This window comes from Mesoplodon densirostris, chromosome X (genome assembly GCF_025265405.1).
Source record: "Mesoplodon densirostris isolate mMesDen1 chromosome X, mMesDen1 primary haplotype, whole genome shotgun sequence".
Lineage (NCBI taxonomy): Eukaryota > Metazoa > Chordata > Mammalia > Artiodactyla > Ziphiidae > Mesoplodon > Mesoplodon densirostris.
Window position 1 is genome coordinate 115,174,011 of NC_082681.1, and position 20,605 is coordinate 115,194,615.

Here is a 20,605-nt window from a genome sequence, read left to right on the forward strand (position 1 = left end):
GGAAGCAGAGCTATACAGACAAAATCTCACACAGAAGCATACACATACCCATTCACAAAAAGAGGAAAAGGGGAAAAAATCATAAATCTTGCTCTCACAGTCCACCTCCTCAATTTGGGATGATTCGTTGTCTATTCATGTATTCCACAGATGCAGGGTACATCAAGTTGATTGTGGAGCTTTAATCAGCTGCTTCTGAGACTGCTGGGAGTGATTTCCCTTTCTCTTCTTTATTCTCACAGCTCCCAGGTCTCAGCTTTGGCTTTGGCCCCGCCTCTGCGCGTAGGTCGCCGGAGGGCGTCTGTTCTTTGCTCAGACAGGACAGGGTTAAAGGAGCCGCTGCTTCGGGGACTCTGGCTCACTCAGGCGGGGAGGGGGGGTGAAGGGAGGGGCACGGAGTGCAGGGCGAGCGTACGGCGGCAGACGCCAGCGTGACGTTGCACCAGCCCGAGGCGTGCCGTGCGCTCTCCCGGAGAAGCCGTCCGTGAATCCCGGGACCCCGGCAGTGGCGGGCTCCACAGGCTCCCCGGAAAGGGGGCGTGGACAATGACCTGTGCTCGCACACAGGCGTCTTGGCGGCGGCGGCAGCAGCAGCAGCAGCAGCAGCAGCAGCAGCAGCCCCAGCGTCCCACGCCCGTTTCTGGGTTCCGCGCTTTTAGCCGCGGCTCGCGCCCGTCTCTGGAACTCCTTTAAGCAGCGCTCTTAATCCCCTCTCCTCACGCACCAGGAAAGAAAGAGAGAAGAAGTCTCTTGCCTCTTTGGCAGGTCCAGACTTTTTCCCGGACTCCCTCCCTGCCAGCCGTGGTGCACTAACCCCTTCAGGCTGTGTTCACGCCGCCAACCCCAGTCCTCTCCCTGCGCTCCGACCGAAGCCCGAGCCTCAGCTCCCAGCCCCACCTGCCCCGGCGGGTGAGCAGACAAGCCTCTCGGGCTGGTGAGTGCCGGTCGGCGCCGATCCTCTGCGCGGGAATCTCGCCGCTTTGCCCTCCGCTCCCCTGTTGCTGTGCTCTCCTCCGCGGCTCCGAAGCTTCCCCCGTGCGCCACCCTCAGTCTCCGCCCGCGAAGGGGCTCCTAGTGTGTGGAAACCTTTCTTACTATTATATATTCACACCTTGCAATAGGAAGAACAGGCCTAAGAATGTCCTCCATTTAGCAGGATTGGCCAGAGTTTACCAGGCAACTTGGTACCTGTACAAGAGACACTTTTCTCAATTAACCTTATTAAAACCTACAGAGAAGAGGCATAAGAAGTTATCAACAACTTAAGTTTATTAGTCAGGAGGGCCTTCAAGATGGCAGAGGAGTAAGACGTGGAGATCACCTTCCTCCCCACAAATAGATTCAAAATACATCTACCTATGGAACAGCCCCGACAGAACACCTACTGAACGCTGGCAGAAGACCTCAGACTTCCCAAAAGGCAAGAAACTCCCCACGTACCTGGGTAGGGCAAAAGAAAAAAGGAGAAACAGAGACAAAAGAATAGGGATGGGACCTGCACCAGTGGGAGGGAGCTGTGAAGGAGGAAAGGTTTCCACACACCAGGAAGCCCCTTCGCGGGCGGAGACTGTGGGTGGCGGAGGGGGAAGCTTCGGAGCCACGGAGGAGAGCGCAGCCACAGGGGTGCGGAGGGCAAAGCGGGGAGATTCCAGCACAGAGGGCCGGTGCTCACCAGCACTCACCAGCCCGAGAGGCTTGTCTGCTCACCCGCCTGGGCGAGTGGCGGCTGGGAGCTGAAGCTCAGGCTTCAGAGGTCAGATCCCAGGGAGAGGACTGGGGTTGGCTGTGTGAACACAGCCTGAAAGGGGCTAGTGCACCGCAGCTAGCCGGGACAGAGTCCAGGAAAAAGTCTGGAACTGCCTAAGAGTGAAGAGACCATTGTTTCGGGGTGCATGGGGAGTGGGGATTCAGAACACCACGTAAATGAGCTCCAGAGATGGGCGCAAGCCATGGCTATCAGCAAGGACACCAGAGACGGGCATGAAACACTAACGCTGCTGCTGCAGCCACCAAGAATCCTGTGTGCAAGCACAGGTCACTCTCCATACCTCCCCTCCTGGGAGCCTGTGCAGCCCATCACTGCCAGGGTCCCGTGATCCAGGGACAACTTCCCCGGGAGAACACAAGGCGCGCCTCAGGCTGCTGCAACGTCACACCAGCCTCTGCTGCCACAGGCTCGCCCCGCATTCCATACCCCTCCCTCCCCCTGGGCTGAGTGAGCCAGAGCCCCCCAATCAGCTGCTCCTTTAACCCCCTCCTGTCTGGGGGACGAACAGAAGCCAGATGGTGACCTACATGCAGAGGTGGGGTCAAATCCAAAGCTGAACCCTGGGAGCTGTGCGAACAAAGAAGAGAAAGGGAAACCTCTCCCAGCAGCCTCAGGAGCAGCGGATTAACTCTCCACAATCAACTTGATGTACCCTGCATCTGTGGAATACCTGAATAGACAAAGAATCATTCCAAAATTGAGGAGGTGGACTTTGGGAGCAACTGTAGACTTGAGGTGTGCTTTCTGCATCTAATTTGTTTCTATTTTATGTTGATCTTTTTAGTATTTAGAGATTATCGTTGTTAGATTTGTTTATTGATTTGGTGGCTCTCTTCCTTTTTCTTTTGATATATATATATTTTATTTTCTCTTTTTGTGGTGTGTACATGTATTCCTCTTTGTGTGATTTTGTCTGTATAGGTTCACTTTTACGATTTGTCCTAGGGTTCTGTCTGCCCATTTATTTTTAGTATAGTTTTTAGCACTTGTTATCATTGCTGGATTTCTTTATTGGTTTGGTTGCTCTCTTCTCTTTTTTATTACTTTTTAATGTTTCATTGTAATACTTTTTTATTTTAATAACTATTTTATTTTTCTTCATTTTTTTCTCCCTTTTCTTCTGAGCAATGTGGCTGACAGGGTCTTGGTGCTCTGGCTGGGTGTCAGGCCTGAGCCTCTGAGTTGGGAGAGCCAAGTTCAGGACATTGGTCCACCAGAAACCTCCTGGCCCCTCATAATATCAAATAGCAAAACGTCTCCCAGAGATCTCTGTCTCAACACTAAGACTCAGCTCCACTCAACGACCAGCAAGCTCCAGTGCTGGACACCCCGTGCCAAACAACTAGCAAGACAAGAACACAAACGCACCCATTAGCAGAGAGGATGCCTAAAATCATAGAAAGGTCACAGACATCCCAAACACACCACCAGACGTGGTCCTGCTCACCAGAAAGACAAGATCCAAACTCATCCACCAGAACACAGGCACTAGTCCCCTCCACCAGGAAGCCTACACATCCCACTGAACCAAGCTTACCCACTGGGGGCAGACACCAAAAACAACGGAAATTAAGAACCTACAGCCGGTGAAAAGGAGACCCCAAACACTGTAAGTTAAGCAAAATGAGAAGAAAGAGAAATACACAGCAGATGAAGGACCAAGGTAAAAACCCACCAGGATAAACAAATGAAGAGGAAATAGGCAGTCTACGTGAAAAAGAATTCAGAGTAATGACACTAAAGATGATCCAAAATCTTGGAAATAGAATGGAGAAAATACAAGAAACGTTTAACAAGGACCTAGAAGAACTGAAGAGCACACAAAGAATGATGAACAACACAATAAAAGAATTTAAAAATTCTCTAGAAGGAATCAGTAGCAGAATAACTGAGGCAGAAGAATGGATAAGTGACCTGGAAGATGAAATAGTGGAAATAACTACCACAGAGCAGAATAAAGAAAAAAAGAATGAAAAGAATTGAAAACAGTCTCACAGACCTCTGGGACAACATTAAACCCACCAACATTCAAATTATAGGGGTCCCAGAAGAAGAAGAGAAAAAGAAAGGGACTGAGAAAGTATTTGCAGGATTATAGTCAAAACTTCCCTAATATGGGAAAGGAAATAGTCAATCAAGGCCAGAAAGCACAGAGAGTCCCATACAGGATAAATCTAAGGAGAAACATGCCAAGACACATAATTATTCAAACTATCAAAAATTAAATACAAAGAAAAAATATTAAAAGCAGCAAGGGAAAAGCAACAAATAACATACAAGGGAACCCCCATAAGGTTAACACCTGAACTTTCAGCAGAAACTCTGCAAGCCATAAAGGTGTGGCAGGACATATTTAAAGTGATGAAAGGGAAGAACCTACAACCAAGACTACTCTACCCAGAAAGGATCTCATTCAAATTCGATGGAGAAATTAAAACCTTTACAGACAAGGAAAAGCTAAGAGACTTCAGCACCACCAAACCAGCTTTACAACAAATGCTAAGGAACTTTTCTAGGTAGGAAACACAAGGAAAAGACCTACAATAACGAACCCAAAACAATTAAGAAAATGATAATAGGAACATACATATCCATACTTACCTTAAATGTAAATGGATTAAATGCGCCAACCAAAAGACATAGACTGGCTGAACGGATGCAGAAACAAGACCCATATATATGCTGTCTACAAGAGACCCACTTCAGACCTAGGGACACATACAGACTGAAAGTGAGGGGATGGAAAAAGATATTCCATGCAAATGGAAATCAAAAGAAAGCTGGAGTAGCAATTCTCACATCAGACAAAATAGTCTTTAAAATAAAGACTATTACAAGACACAAAGCAGGACACTATATAAAGATCAAGGGATTAATCCAAGAAGAAGAAATAACAACTGTAAATATTTATGCACCCAACATAGGCGCTACTCAATATACAAGACAAATGCTAACAGCCATAAAATGGGAAATTTACAGTAACACAATAATAGTAGGGGACTTTACCACCTCACTTTCACCAAAGGGCAGATCATCCAAAATGAAAATAAATAAGGAAACACAAGCTTTAAAAGACACATGAAACAAGATGGAGTTAATTGATATTTAGGGGACATTCCATCCAAAAAACAGCAGAATACACATTCTTCTCCAGTGCTCCTGGAACATTCTCCAGGATAGATCATATCTTGGGTCACAAATCAAGCCTTGGTGAATTTAAGAAAACTGAAATCGTATCAGGTATCTTTTCTGACCACAACACTATGAGGCTAGATGTGAATTACAGGAAAAAATCTGTAAGAAATACAAACACATGGAGGCTAAACAACACACTACTTAATAACCAACAGATCACTGAAGAAATCAAAGAGGAAATCAAAAAATACCTAGAAACAAATGACAATGAAAACACGATGACCCAAAACTTATGGGATGCAGCAAAAGCAGTGCTAAGAGGGAAGTTTAGAGCAATACAATGCTACCTCAAGAAACAAGAGAAATCTCAAATAAACAACCTAACCTTACACTGAAAGCAATTAGAGAAAGAAGAAGAACAACAACAAAAAACAAAGTTAGCAGAAGGAAAGAAATCATAAAGATCAGAACAGAAATAAATGAAAAAGAAATGAAGGAAACGAGAGCAAAGATCAAGAAAACTAAAAGCTGGTACTTTGAGAAGATAAACAAAAGTGATAAACCATTAGCCAGACTTATAAGGAAAAAAAGGGAAAAGACTCAAATCAGTAGAATTAGAAAGGAGAAAGGAGAAATACCAACTAACACTGCAGAAATACAAAGAATCATGTGAGATTACTACAAGCAACTCTATGCCAATAAAATGGACAACCTGGAAGAAATGGAGAAATTCTTAGAAAAGCACAACCTTCTGAGACTGAATCAGGAAGAAATAGAAAATATAACATCAATCACAAGCACTGAAATTGAAACTGTGATTAAAAATCTTCCAACAAACAAGAGCCCAGGACAAGATGGCTTCACAGGTGAACTCTATGAAACATTTAGAGAAGAGCTAACACCTATCCTTCTCAAACTCTCCCAAAATAGAGCAGAGGGAAGAAATTTCCCAAACTTATTCTACAAGCCCGCCATCACCCAGATACCAAACCAGAGAAAGATGTCACAAAAAAAAGAAAACTATAGGCCAATATCGCTGATGAACATAGATGCAAAAATCCTCAACAAAATACTAGCAAACAGAATCCAACAGCACATTAAAAGGATCACACAACATGATCAAGTGGGCTTTATCCCAGGAATGTAAGGATTCTTCAATATATGCAAATCAATGTAAAAAACCATATTAACAATTTGAAGGATAAAAACCACATGAGCATCCCAATAGATGCAGAAAAAGCTTCTGACAAAATTCAACACCCATGTATGATAAAAACCCTCCAGAAAGTAGGCATAGAGGGAACTTACCTCAACATAATCAATGCCATATATGACAAACCCACAGCCAACATCAACCTCAACGGTGAAAAATTGAAACCATTTCCACTAAGATCAGGAACAAGACAAGGTTGCCCACTCTCACCACTATTATTCAACATAGTTTTAGAAGTTTCAGCCACAGCAGTCAGAGAAGAAATAAAAGGAATCCAAATTGGTGAAGAAGAAGTAAAACTGTCACTGTTTGGATATGACATGATATTCTACATAGAGAATCCTAAAGATGCTACCAGAAAACTACTAGAGCTAATCAATGAATTTGGTAAAGTAGCAGGATACAAAATTAATGCACAGAAATCTCTGGCATTCCTATACACTAATGATGAAAAATCTGAAAGTTAAGAAAACACTCCCATTCACCACTGCAACAAAAAGAATAAAATATCTAAGAATAAACTGACCTAAGGAGACAAAACACCTGTATGCAAAAAATTATAAGACACTGATGTAAGAAATTAAAGATGATACAGATAGATGGAGAGATATACCATGTTCTTGGATCGGAAGAATCAACATTGTGAAAATGACTCTACTACCCAAAGCAATCTACAGATTCAATGCAATCCCTATCAAACTACCACTGGCATTTTTCACAGAACTAGAACAAAAAATTTCATAATTTGTATGGAAACACAAAAGACCCCAAATAGCCAAAGCAATCTTGAGAAAGAAAAATGGAGCTGGAGGAATAACGCTCCCTGACTTTAGACTATACTACAAAGGTACAGTGATCAAGACAGTATGCCACTGGCACAGAAGCACAAGTACAGACCAATGAAACAGGACAGAAAGTCCAGAGATAAACCCACGCACATATGGTCACCTTATCTTTGATAAAGGAGGCAAGAATATACAGTGGAGAAAAGACAGCCTCTTCAGTAAGTGGTGCTGGGAAAACTGGACAGCTACATGGAAAAGAATGAAATTAGAACACTCCCTAACATCATACACAAAAATAAACTCAAAATGGATTAAAGACATAATGTAAGGCCAGACACTATAAACTCTTAGAGGAAAATATAGGCAGAACACTCCATGACATAAATCACAGCAAGATCCTTTTTGACCCACCTCCTAGAGAAAGGGAAATAAAAACAAAAATAAACAAATGTGACCTAATGAAACTTAAAAGCTTTTGCATAGCAAAGGAAACCATAAAAAAGATGAAAGGACAACCCTCAGAATGGAAGAAAGTATTTGCAAATGAAGCAACTGACCAAGGATAAATCTCCAAAATATAGAAGCAGCTCATGCTGGTGAATATCAAAAAAACAAACAACCCAATCCAAAAATGGGCAGACAGCCTACATAGACATTTCTCCAAGGAAGATATACACATCGACAACAAGCATGTGAAAGGATGCTCAAAATCACTAATCACTAGAGAAATGCAAATCAAATCTACGAGGTATCACCTCACATCTGTTAGAATGGCCATCATCAAAAAATCTACAAACAATAAATGCTGGAGAGGGTGTGGAGAAAAGGGAACACTCTTGCACTGTTAGTGGGAATGTAAACTGATACAGCCACTATGGAGAACAGTATGGAGGTTCCTTAAAAAACTACAAATAGAACAACCATACGACCCAGCAATCCCACTACTGGGCATATACCCTGAGAAAACCATAATTCAAAAAGAGTCATGTACCACAATGTTCACTGCAGCTCTATTTACAATAGCCTGGAGATGGAAACAACCTAAGTGTCCATCATCGGATGAATGGATCAAGAAGATGTGGCACATATATACAATGGAATATTACTCAGCTATAAAAAGAAACGAAATTGAGCTATTTGTAATGAGGTGGATAGACCTAGAGTCTGTCATACAGAGTGAAGTAAGTCAGAAAGAGAAAGACAAATACCGTATGCTAACACATATATATGGAATTTGAGGAAAAAAATGTCATGAAGAATCTAGGGGTAAGACGGGAATAAAGACACAGACCTACTAGAGAATGGACTTGGGGATATGGGGAGTGGGAAGGGTAAGCTGTGACAAAGCGAGAGAGAGGCATGGACATATATACACTACCAAACGTAAAATAGCTAGCTGGTGGGAAGCAGCCGCAAAGCACGGGGAGATCAGCTCGGTGCTTTGTGACCACATAGAGTGGTGGCATAGGGAGGGTGGGAGGGAGGGAGATGCAAAGGGAAGAGATATGGGGACATATGTATATGTATAACTGATTCACTTTGTTATAAAGCAGAAACTAACACAGCATTGTAAAGCAATTATACTCCAATAAAGATGTTAAAAGAAATCAAAAAAAAAAAGAAAAAAGAAAAAACAACATAGACAAAAGCAACAATATAAAAAACATACCTAGAAAGAAACCATACAAAAATGTATATAGGGCTTCCCTGGTGGCACAGCGGTTGAGAGTCCGCCTGCCAATGCAGGGGACACGGGTTCGTGCCCCGGTCCTGGAAGATCCCACATGCCGCGGAGCGGCTGGGCCCGTGAGCCATGGCCGCTGAGCCTGCACGTCCAGAGCCTGTGCTCCGTGATGGGAGAGGGCACAACAGTAAGAGGCCCACGTACAGCAAAAAAAAAAAAAAAGTATATAACCTACATGCAGGCAACAATAAGAATTTCCTGATTGACGTAGGAAAAAGAAGTCTCAACCAGAATAGTATGTTATGTGTACTCGTGAGGCACAGCTATTGTAAGAATATCGATTTTGTTTAATTCATTTACAGATTTAGTACCTTATCCATAACAGCTGATGACAATCAAACATGGGCTCCTGTTTCCTGTACCCAAAATCAACCATGGAAACATTACGGAAGGAATAAAGAAAAAACATTAACAAACGCAAAAACACAAAACTAAATAATCCCTGAGGGACGATAAGTCTCCACTGAACTAGAACCTGAGTGTGGGCAGGTAGGGGGATGCCCTGAATTCGAGACAGGTCTGTAGCCTGCAAGAGAGGCAGATGACAGGATTGATTAGAGGAAAGCCTTTAAACTTGAGCCCTTGATTCTTCCACTGTGCTCTGGGACCATGACTCTCCACTGCTTCACTGAAGGAACCTGAGGCAGCATTTCAGAGCCCGCATGCCAGGAGCATGGGACACCAAAGATTGGGCTGGATGTGGCAGTGTGGTCCACAGGCTGTGAAACAACCATCTGAAACTTTGTTCGTGGATGACGACTGGCCTTTTTAAATGATCATCTTAATAGACTATCACACACGGACTCAAAGAGAAAAGCAAGTAACACAGTACTTGTACAAAAGGACAGAAATTCATTTCTGAACTTCTGGGCAATGCCCCTGATGTCAACAAAGAGAGACCACAGTGAGAACTGTCAGGCTAAGGCGCCCCTTCACTAACTCCTCTGGGATTCTGTGGGGCATGGTTGGGGACAGGGATGGATTCATACCAGAGAAGGAAGGAATCGCAGGCCCTGCCAGCAGTCAACGTGACGACCCTGAGTGAGACCTGACGGGCTCCGAACCACAGAAGAGAGTCTCGCCTCCTTTCCCCTCAGCTCATCTTACCTGCAGCAGCCATCTCTGGGAGGCTCCAGGCAGAAGTGTCCAGATGAGACGTGCCTGCACTTCACACCAGCAGTCTCAGGGAGTTGATGTCTTTGATGTGAGGCCTTGGCCTCAGGTCAGCAGACGGGAGGTAGCCCAGCACCTACAGGGAGTCAAGAGAAGACACTGAGGGAGGACTGAGAGCACCATCCACCATAGAAGAGGGGGCCCCAAAGAGCCCTCACTGTCGGTCTCGGGGGACCCAGGCATGGCTGTGAGGCTCAGGCCCCCAGATACTTCCAGCTGGGGGTGCCGACAGAAATGAGAGCCAAGGTGTGACGCCTGCTGACTCAGCTCAGCAGAGGGAAAAGTCCCAGAACCTGCCAAGAGTCAACGAGAGGGCCTCGTGCCAGGCCCGCGGGAAGCTCCCCTGGAACCACCCTCCGACCCCCTTCCCGCCCTGCCCCGCCCCGCCCCGCCCCGGCCCCAGCCCCCGCCCCCCCATGCTGTGCTCCTGGAGCCCAGATGCGCATGACCGGATGTGACGTCCTCCTACACACGCGGTGGGGGCGACGCCATTGTTGAGAGCTGCCGTCCGGTGAGGGTGAGCCGCAGGAGGAATCCCACGTCTCTTCAGGTGTCAAAGTGTGAGGTAACCCCAGTTAGAAGTGCGGGGACGCCCGCGACACCCCCAATCCACTTTCCCTCTGAAAAGAGACGGAACAGGCCCCGCCCACCCCGCCCCTGCTCTCGGCCCGAGAGGCTCGGGCCTGGCCGTTAGGCCCAAAGTCCATCCGCTTCCCCCACGGGGTCTCGGGCAAGGAAGGCCTCGCTCTGAGGCTGGTGGACCCTGGCTCACCTCAGTTGAGGGAGCGTCCCAGGCCCTGTGAAGGACGGGACCCCTGTGGGGACCGAGGGGCTCCACACCCCAAAATGGCGGCCACGCAGACCTCGCCCCTGACGTCGGCCTGGGAGCTTCCGGGCAGGTCTAAAGACTGAGGGGCTCCCTCAGTGCGAACGCGGACGGGCGGACGGACGCAGGAGACCCAGGGAGGAGGGGGCCTTGTTCTGAGGGGCTGGCCGCAGGTCAGCAGAGGGAGGATTTCCAGGGCACGGGAGGAGTCAGGGTGAGGACCGTCCTCCCCGTCGCAAGGGCACCTCAGAACCCCTCCCCTGTTGTCAGCCGCTTCCTCCTGGCCACACGCGGAGAAGGGAGGGCTGCTGTCTGAGAGGGGAGGTGCAGGCCAGCAGAAGGCGCGTCCCTAAGCACCGCCAAGAGTCAGCCCAAGCCCTTGAGTGAGGGCCAGTGGGGCCGCCAGCCACAGGGCCTCGACCTGTCTGCCGCACGCTGCAGGCTTGGTACAACTCTGCCACGTGCGGCCGCCTGGTCACCCTCACTGCCTCCTAGTGAGACTCAGGCAGGTGCCGGCACTGGTGCGAGCAGATGGCCCTCGGGGCAAGAGAGGAGGTCCAGGCTGCACCGGCCGTCCAGGGAGGACCCCGAGTGAGGACTAAGGGAGTCACCCACCCCGAGGAGAAGGGGCCAGAGAGAACACGGCCTGTCCCCTCCTGCCAACCCTTAAACTCCCAAGAAAGGACTGTCAGGCCGAGCCTGCCCGTAATTTCCTCTGCCAGGTCCAAGGGAGGTTAGAGCTTTGTTCTGAAGGGGCAGCCACGAGGCAGCAGAAGGGAGGGTCCCAGGGCCCTTCGGTGGTGGGCTGAACGCTCCCTCCTTTCCTCCTCCTGGGTGTCACGGAGGATGGTGGTGTCAACTTCAGAGCAGCAGAGGGCATGGGGCGGGGGGGGTGGGGGAGTCTTGCCAACAACTGTCATCCTGACTCTGAATGGGAACCGCGGGGACCTACCTCCCCTGCCAGCCCCCACTGTCACCCCCGTACCGCCCAGGCAGGGCTGGCTGGCTGTGCCCCAAGGCTCACCCGACCGTCCTCCACAGGGCTCTCAGGGGACAGGCTGAGCAGGAGAACAGGAGCCCTGTGGGTCCTCCGGCAGTGCCCTCACGGACCCTGCAGAGGCGGCCTTGGTTAAAGCCAGGGAGGACTCTCCCCGCTGAAGGTGCTCACAGCATCTCCTTGTCCCTCCCCCAGGTGCCCTCGTTGCCTGCCTTCCTGCCCACGCTCCCGCCTGCTGGCCCTGACCTGTGTCATCATGCCTCGAGGCCGGAGGAGCAAGCGCCATGCCCATAAGAAACGCCGCCAGGCCCGGGGGGAGACTCAGAGGCTCAAGGGTGCCCAGGCCACTGAGGCGGCGGCGGCAGAGATAGAAGAGTCGCCCTCCTCCCCCGCTTCTGTTTCTCGGGGTACTTCCCCGAGCTCCTCTGTTGCTGGCACTCGCCAGGAGCCTCAGGGAGGCCCAGCCACGAGCTCTCGTGCTGCAGGGGTTTCATGCCCAGGATCTGAAGAGGGTGCCCAGAGCCAAGATGAGAAAAGTGCAGGTACCGCCCAGGCAGCACCTTCCGTTCACAGCACTTACACCGATCCTGTGACCAGGGAGGTCTGCAAGTTGGTGCAGTTCCTGCTGGAGAAGTACGTGACGAAGGAGCCCATCCCGAAGGCTACACTGCTGAATAGTGTCGACAGGAAGTACAAGAAGCACTTCCCTGAGATCCTCAGGAGAGCTTCTGAGTACATGGAGCTGGTCTTTGGCCTCGAGCTGAAGGAAGTCGACCCCAGCAGTCACTCCTACGTCCTCATCAGCCAGCTGGGCCTCCCCAGCGAGGGAAATCCGAGTGGTGTGTTGGGGCTGCGCACGGCCTGTTTCCTGCTGACTGTCCTGAGCAAGATCTTCGCGAATGGCAACTGGGCCACCGAGGAGGAGCTCTGGGAATTCCTCAATGCGTTGGGTTTGTACGCTGGGAGGAGCCACTTGATCTTTGGGGAGCCCAAGAGGCTCATCGAAGATCTCGTGCAGCAGAAGTATCTGATGTACCACCAGGTGCGCCACAGCGATCCCCCGCGCTATGAGTTCCTGTGGGGCCCGAGAGCCTGCGCTGAAATCAGCAAGATGAAAGTGCTGGAGTATATGGCCAAGCTCACTGATACCATCCCCAGGGCCTTCCCAGATCTCTATGAGGAGGCTCTGAAAGATGAGGAAGAGAGAGCAAGAGTGAGAGCCGCGGCCAGGGCTTTAGCTGTTGCTGAGCGCAGAGCACATTCCAGGGCCAAGGCCCGCAGGTCCTCCCACGTGTAGGGAGGGCGGCCGCGGGCAGATTGCTCACTTTGTTTTGGAAGAGAGCAGTCAAGCTCCTAAATAGTGCAGAATAGTATTGGTTGAGGGAACAAAACATATATGTTCTTACAGTTTTAAGTAGTATGGTAGCTTAGGTGCAGTTAGTTTTAATAAAATATATATCTTTTTTTCTTTTTTCCATATGAAGAATACCTAGTTAAGATAGACAGATGATAGGTAGATAAGTAGGTAGAGAGATGCTAGATAGATAGATTTATGATAGAGATGTTTAGTATCTTTTCAAATGTTATTACTGCATTGAAGGTTTATTTTGCTTCAGAATCAAAGTGTATTAATGTCATGGATGTCATGTTTATTGATGCTCAGTTTTAAGATTAAGAGTTTGCTATTTGTAAAAAAAAACTGAAAAGCCTTCACTATTTTCCTTTTGCTACAGAACAAGGTAACATGGCATTGGAATAGGATTTTTCATGGAAATGAGAAAGAATCCCACAAGAAAATATTTGGGATCTCAAAATGGTGATACAAAAGTAAAAGCTGGTTCATTCTTTGTTTGCCTTCTTCTCTTTCTCTTTGCTTGTAAAATTAAAGAATATGTACCTAGCTTTGCTTAGGTTATTCAAACTGTTTGAAAATTAAACCATGGTAAATAAGACTTCTTGGTCATTCCTTCTTTTTTCTCTCAAATTAATTGACCATCTTCTCTTTGGAAGCCTCTCCAATACTACTATGGTTGGTAAGAAAATGAAGACCAAGCCACTGCCCATAGAAGTTTGAGAGTCTAGCATCAGCTGTCATGTAAGGAAGATGGTGAGATACACTCTAAGAAATAAACAAATGAACTTTTGTTTTTTTAAGTGAGGGTGTGGAAGAGGAGGTTCCAAATGAGAGCAAGGAAGTGTAAGTTACCTGATGAGGGCCGCGTTGGGTCTTGGGAAACTTCTAGTCCCTCGGCAGGAAGTAATTATCAGTCAGGATGCATGGTGGGCTAGATGAAGCTCAGTGATGGAGTGATGGAAAGGGCCACTCAGATGGTGTTTCTCAGAGTTGATAGACTAAACCTGGAATGGAAAACATATCTTCACAGTTAACTTTGGGATGTGGAGAAACCAGAGAGAATCCCCACCTAGGGAATGGAAGGGGTCCTATGCGCTTGCCCCAGGGCAAGTGAACACTCAAACTAGGTGTTTTAGGCATGAGCTGTCCAGAGAGTTTCTGAGAAATAAAGGTGATACTCATTGAAATGAGATGCCAAGAAGCCACTGGACTGTCTCTCTTTTTGTGGGATGGGATTGCCAGAGCTCGCTCCGTTCAAAGGGCATTTTAACTAGGTTATTTTGGGTGTAATTTGGCCAACTCTAAGGGAGGGCTCAAATTTTAGTGGCAATGGTATGAATGAAATGAGGGGTGGTTTGGATGAAAAGGCACCTGGGAGGGAAGTTGTTGGTCCTTGAGACAAATGAACTCCTAGTTGCATCCATCTGGAGAAGATGACCCCATACCAATATTAAAACAAATGCTCTAATAGGGAAATACTACTTAGTTTTACTCGCTTGGCATTTTGGCTGATGTGGATTTCTATATTGTTTGGAGTTGCATATTCTCTAATGTAGGCTGGAAATAAAATTCTGTGAAGGAAGTTTGTTATCATTTGGGGTCAAAATCATCTTAGTAATAATTGCCATTCATTGAAAGTCCCAAACTTTCTCTCAAACTGCCAGGTGGTTTACATACATATGCATGCCTGTGGTTCTACACTATAGACTTTTTCAGACTCATTTTGCAGATAAAGAAGTTGGAATACTCTCAAGTTCAAGGCTGGTAAGTGACAGGAGCTGGACTGGACCCTGGCTCTGAATCCCTCTAGAGCCCACACTGTGCCACCCCTCCCAGGCTGAGGCCGACCTTGGGTCACTTCATTTTTCTGCTCACTAGTCCAAAATGTATTTCAGGTGTTAAAAAGCAGGACTTCATACCCCAAACATGGTTTTGGAATAAAAAGCTCCAGGAATAAGTAATAAAAATATGAAAATAAAAGTGAGGTACAAATAAGGAAAGAAAGAGAGAGCATTTGGTGACAATATGACTATCTATGAAGGAAATGTCAGTAAACCTCAAAAGATCAGGGGCTCACACAATCATTTAATTCAGCCCTTTCCCTGTAGCAAGTAAATCTATTAGAATTGAGGTTATACAAGGCTATATCTGGCCAGTGAAGAGAAGGAAGAGATCAGTGTGTTTTCTCTGAGAGCACAACACCTGTGCTGGGGCCATTGCTTGGCTGCAGCTTCCCATCTCACAGCACTCCTGGGGCTCAACCTATTCTCTGCAAGAGTTGTTGTAGGGAGATCAATGAAGAGTGTGCAAGGATGTGGCATTTCCCAAGAAGCCTTTCATAGAAGAGAGAGGAGTCAAGGTGAAGACTGCTGAATGAGGACTGAGGAGACAAAAACCACATAATAACTGAAGTCACAGAGAGACTGGCCTGTGTCTGCTCTCAGACTTAGAAGGCCAAGGAAGGGCTGCCAGGCTGAGCATCCCCTCACTTATTTTCAGGGTTTAGAGGAACATAAGAGCTCTGGTCTAAATGGGTGACTTTAAGTTGAAAGAAAGAGGAAACTTGGGGCCCTTCAGAAGTCAAGGTGAGGAACCTGAATGAGGACTGAGGGCACACCCCTACCCTGAACAGAGAGAGCCCCAAGGAGCCTGAATCCTGATGTCAACCCTGGAAGGGCACAGGTAGGAGTAGCCTCACGTGGCATTCCCAGACTTTGCCTCTCTGGCACCTCAGGGAGTGAGGACCTTAGTCTGAGGAGAGGGTCCTTAGGTAAACAAACGAAGGAGTCCCAAGCCCTGCCAGGAGTCAAGGTGAGAACCCCGAGTGAGGACTTCAGGAAACCTCTGCCTTTAGACTGTGAGAGAACCCCACAGAACCATGCCCTTCCTGGTAGCCCTGGGATACCTGGGCTTTGTTGACATGATGTGACATATTTCCTCCTATGGTGTCACAAGGGGGTGAGGGACACGGTCTAAGGGGTATGGCCTAGGGCCAGCAGTGGGATGCCTTCCAGGTTTTTCCAGAGACCAGGTGAATACCCTGAGGACTAAGGGAACCACATACCCCATAACCATAGAATTCATTCCTTACCCTCAGCCTCAGAAGACCAAGTACAGGTATGGTCAGATGAGGAGAATCTCACTTTCTCCTAGGGGTTTCAGGGTGGTGCTGGCCTTACTATAAGGGGCAGGCCTAAGGGTAAGGGAGGGTGGAATTCCAGGCCATGACAGAGGTCAAAGCAAGGACTGAGGGATCATCTATCACCAAATAGAAGTGATAAGGAATCCAGCCCTGCTCCTTGTTACAACCCTTGAGGATCCAGGGCAGAGCTATCAAGCTGAAGCTCCACCAACACTTATTTATATCAGGTCTATGGGAGGTGAAATCCTTAGTTTGAAGGTGTAGCCACCATTCAGTGAAAGGGGTGGGGATATCAGGCCCTATGTGTAGCCAAATTAAGGACCCTTAATGAGGACTGAGGACTCCAGAGGCCAGGACAGAAAACTCCCCACTGAGCAGTCAGTACTGGGGGCACCTGGACAGGGCTGATAAGCTGAGGACCCCCTTCATTTCTTTCTCATAGATCCCAGGGAGGTTTGTGATGTCAACCTCAGAACAGCAGAGAGAATGAGTCCCATGACCTGCCACCAGTTGAATGATGGTCTTGAATGTGACATAACAGACTCCTCAATGTAGAAGACCACCAGCCCCTGCTGTCACCCCAGCATGCCTGAGGCAGGGGTGGCAGGATGCAGCCTAAAGATCACTCTAATTTCCTTCAACAGGTTTCCCAAGTGACAGGCTGATTAGGAGAACAGGAGCCCTATGGGTTTGTAGAGCAGTGCCCTCAAGGAAAACTACAAATGTAGCCCACCTTATAACCAAGGTGGTAGTTCCCTGCTGAAGCTGCACTCTCTCTCAACCTTCCTCATCCAGTGGACCCTTATCCCCTGCTCTTCTACTCACACTCCTGACCATTGTCCCTGAGCACAGTCATCCTGCCTCGGGGTCAGAAGAGTAAGCTCCGCACCAGTGAGAAACGCCACCAGGCCCAAGATGATTCCAGAGTCACAGGAGAGTTCAGGCCACTGCAGTAAGAGAAGAACCCCCCTCCTCCTCTTCTCCTGTTTTGGAAGATAATCCCCAGAGTTCATCAGCTACTGGGTCAAACAGCACTTCTCAGGGGTCTTCAAAAGCCCCAGCTACTACCATCACTTCTTCAAGTACTTTTGACACAAGGTCTGATGAAGATGATAACAGTCAAGATGAGGAACATCCATGTTCCTCTGATGTCTCACCTTCTACTGAGAGCACATACATTGATACTCTAACTAGTCAGATGGATTTGTTGGAGAAGTTCCTTCTGTACAAATATAAAATGAAGCAGCCCATTATGAAGGAAGACATGCTGAAGATTGTCAACCAAAAGTACCAAGACCCACTTGCTGAGATTCTCAAGAAAGCCTCTGAACGCACTGAGGCTGTCTCTGCGGTAGACTTGAACGAAGTTGACTCAACCATCCACTCATATGACCTCGTCAGCAAGCTGAAACTCCCCAACGATGGGAGGGTGCGTGCTGGTAGGGGGTTACCTAAGACCGGTCTCTTGATGACAGTCTTGGGTGTGATCTTCATGAAGGGCAACTGTGCCACTGAGGAAGACATCTGGAAATTCCTGAATATGATGTGAGTAGATGCTGGGAAGAAGCACTTCATCTACAAGGGAGCCCAGCAAGCTCATCACCAAAGATTTAGTGAGGCTGAAGTACCTGGAGTACCGCCAGGTGCCCAACAGTGATCCTCCGCGCTATGAGTTCCTGTGGGGCCCAAAAGCCCATGCTGAAACCAGCAGAATGAAAATCGTGGAATTTTTGGCGAAGGTCAGCAATATGGTTCCCAGTGCCTTCTCATCACGATATGAAGAAGCTTTTCAAGATGAGGAAGAGAGAGATCGAGCCAAGACTGCAGCCAGGCCTGGAAATACTGTCACTTCCAGGCATGTTTCATGGCCACGTCCAGCAGCTTCTCCCACCCTTACTGAAGTCTGAGACTTTTAAAAAATCATCCAGATAAGAAAATTTGACATCACAATAGGGATTTTTGTTGAAATGGGAAAGAATCCCACAATAAAATTGTTGGCATAATGGAATGAAAAAATAAAAAATAATTTAAAAGAAAACATGATAAACCTAGATTTTTCTTAATCCTTTCAGTCTTCTGTTTTGTAAAATTAAATGATTTATACCTCAATATGCTTAACTTATTAAAGAAGGTAGGAGGTATTAAATCTTAACAAGTTAGACCTCTTACTCACTTTCTTATTTCCCAAACGTCAGTTGAGCACCTGCTCTTTCAAAGGCTCTGTGCTAGTACTGGCAATGCTAAGATAAAGACCCAGCCTATGCCCATACAACTTTAGAAGCAAGGAGCTGCAGTCATACAAGATGTTGAGATGCCCTCTATGACCTAGGGGAAAGTAAAAGGATAATCCAGAAAGAAATCTCTACCTGGGTCAGTGTATTGATTTGTTAGGGCTTCCGCAACAAAATACCACAGAATCGGTGGCTTAAACAACCGAAATTTATTTTCTCACGGTTCTGGAGGCTGGAAGTCCAAGATGAGGGCTGGTTTCCTCTGAGGCCTCTCTCCTCAGCTGGCAGATGGCCACCCTCTTCACTTGCCTGTCCCTTTGTGTGCATATATCCCTGGTCTCTCCTTTTGTGTCCTAATCTCTTCTTACAAAGACACCAGTCAGATTGGGTTATGGCCCACCCTAATGGCCTCATTGTAACTTAACCAGCTCTATTTAAAGACCTTATCTCCAACTACAGGCGCATTCGGAGGTACTGGGGTTTATGCCTTCAACATGAATTTTGCGGGGGACACAATTCAGCCCCTAACAGACAGAAATCTAAGGTGTCTTTGCTCTTATCTCAATGCAGGAGAATACAGTGCACAGACAGGTATTCTATGCACATTGTCTCCAGGGAGACAATTTCTGAGAAATAAGGGTTAACTGCCTTGAGGTATGTCAGGGAGGAGGAAATTCCCCCACTACCCCTTTGAGTTCTTGTGGTTAGACTAATAAAGTTGACACAAGACAGATTAACAGGAGAAAAAGAAAGGAACTGTAATTCATGTGCACAGAGCTGTCATAGAAATGGGACTTAAGAAGTAGCCAAAGCAGGCAGCTTTTATACTTTTTAGACAAGAAACAATAAACTTGTGAGGAATGGACAGGACAAATAAACTTACATTTTGGGTAATTCCTTCAATTAGTAAGGAATCTAAACAGAGTTTGGGCTTGGGGTAGTGAATTAAAGAAGTAACGAGGTTTGTTTATACAGGCTTCTCTGCCTGAATTCCCTATTTCTGGCTATAAGGGTATCCTTCTACCTCCAGCTGCAGGGAGTGCATCTTTCACATGAGAGATTTACTTCCTGCTTTCAGGGAGACAGAAAGGAGGGTCGGAGTGCCCCTCCTGCACTGGCTGCTTCTTAAATAACTTTAATTCAAAATAATCAATATGCCACGGTGGTATATTTGGGGGCAGCCTGCCCTAAGCCTCAACAGTTCGCTCCTCTGAAACTTCCCTGGAAGTTTCACATATTAAGAGCTGAACTGGTCACTGTGGAGACGGAGAATGGGTTAGTAGAGTCCTCCATTTCATTGAACCAGTTTCTTAGTTCTGAGAACAGTTCAGTTCAGTTAAACTGTTGTATCTCATTTCAGGAGGCAGTGATGCAGATGGGCTCCCAAAGCTAGGTCTATGGTGCAAGCAATATCAGGTATTTAATAAGAGGCATTTCTATGGAAACAAAAGAAAAACAAAGGTTAATGATTGGAGCTGGTTATAAACCAGATTCTGAGCCCAGGGGGCAGTCAGTCAAGAAGATTTGTAGGTGTCAGGTTCGAAGCATCTACTGCAGTTTGAAATGTCTCTGATGATGTCACTGGGTGTTCAGGTTAACTTTCTGAGTGGCTCATACAGCAACTGGCATGAAGACAATTTAAATATGAGCTGTTGTGGCAATTTCTCTGAGGTTTATATCAAGTCGTCTCGCTTCAGTGTGCAGGGCCTCAGGAAAAGAACAGTTTTAGTTCTCAATGATTCAAGTCAAAAGGATGGGAGAGGGGAGCAGGTCAAGTTGGCAGAGGAGTAGGACATAGAGCTCACCTTCTCCCCACAGATACATCAAAAGAGTGAGAGAAAACAGGAAATGTTAGAGAGTTGCAGCCAGATATTGGAGGAAACTAGAAAAATCCAGGATCCAGTCCAGTTTACAGGTAAATGACAAAACTTCAGGGAAAAGGAATAGCACTAGAATCTAATATCCACGAGTGCGTAGTATAGTTTCTATTGAAACAATTTTTCTCTCTAAAATCTCCCTCATCTCTACCAAAGAAAGCAAAATTAAGACTAATTTGTTTGCAAAATAAGCCTAGGTTCAATAGACTTGGCCTGATTATTTATGTTAAGTCCAGCAAGAATAGCAATTGGCCATATAGGCTCTTTTAAATCTGCTTTGCTGGAAATTTTCATAAGGAGTCTCCAGAGTGAAATTTTAATAGCTTCTCAAGGCCAGGAAGCCACACCGAAGACTTGTCG

The 20,605-nt window shown here is 46.9% G+C and overlaps 2 pseudogenes; both read left to right on the forward strand.

The window, feature by feature from the left end:
- The first annotated feature begins 11,575 nt into the window (after nucleotides 1–11,575).
- LOC132482464 (melanoma-associated antigen B4-like) lies at nucleotides 11,576–13,002 on the forward strand (annotated as a pseudogene).
- Nucleotides 13,003–15,525: 2,523 nt separating this feature from the next.
- Nucleotides 15,526–18,037, forward strand: LOC132481752 (melanoma-associated antigen B5-like; annotated as a pseudogene).
- The last annotated feature ends 2,568 nt before the right edge of the window (nucleotides 18,038–20,605 follow it).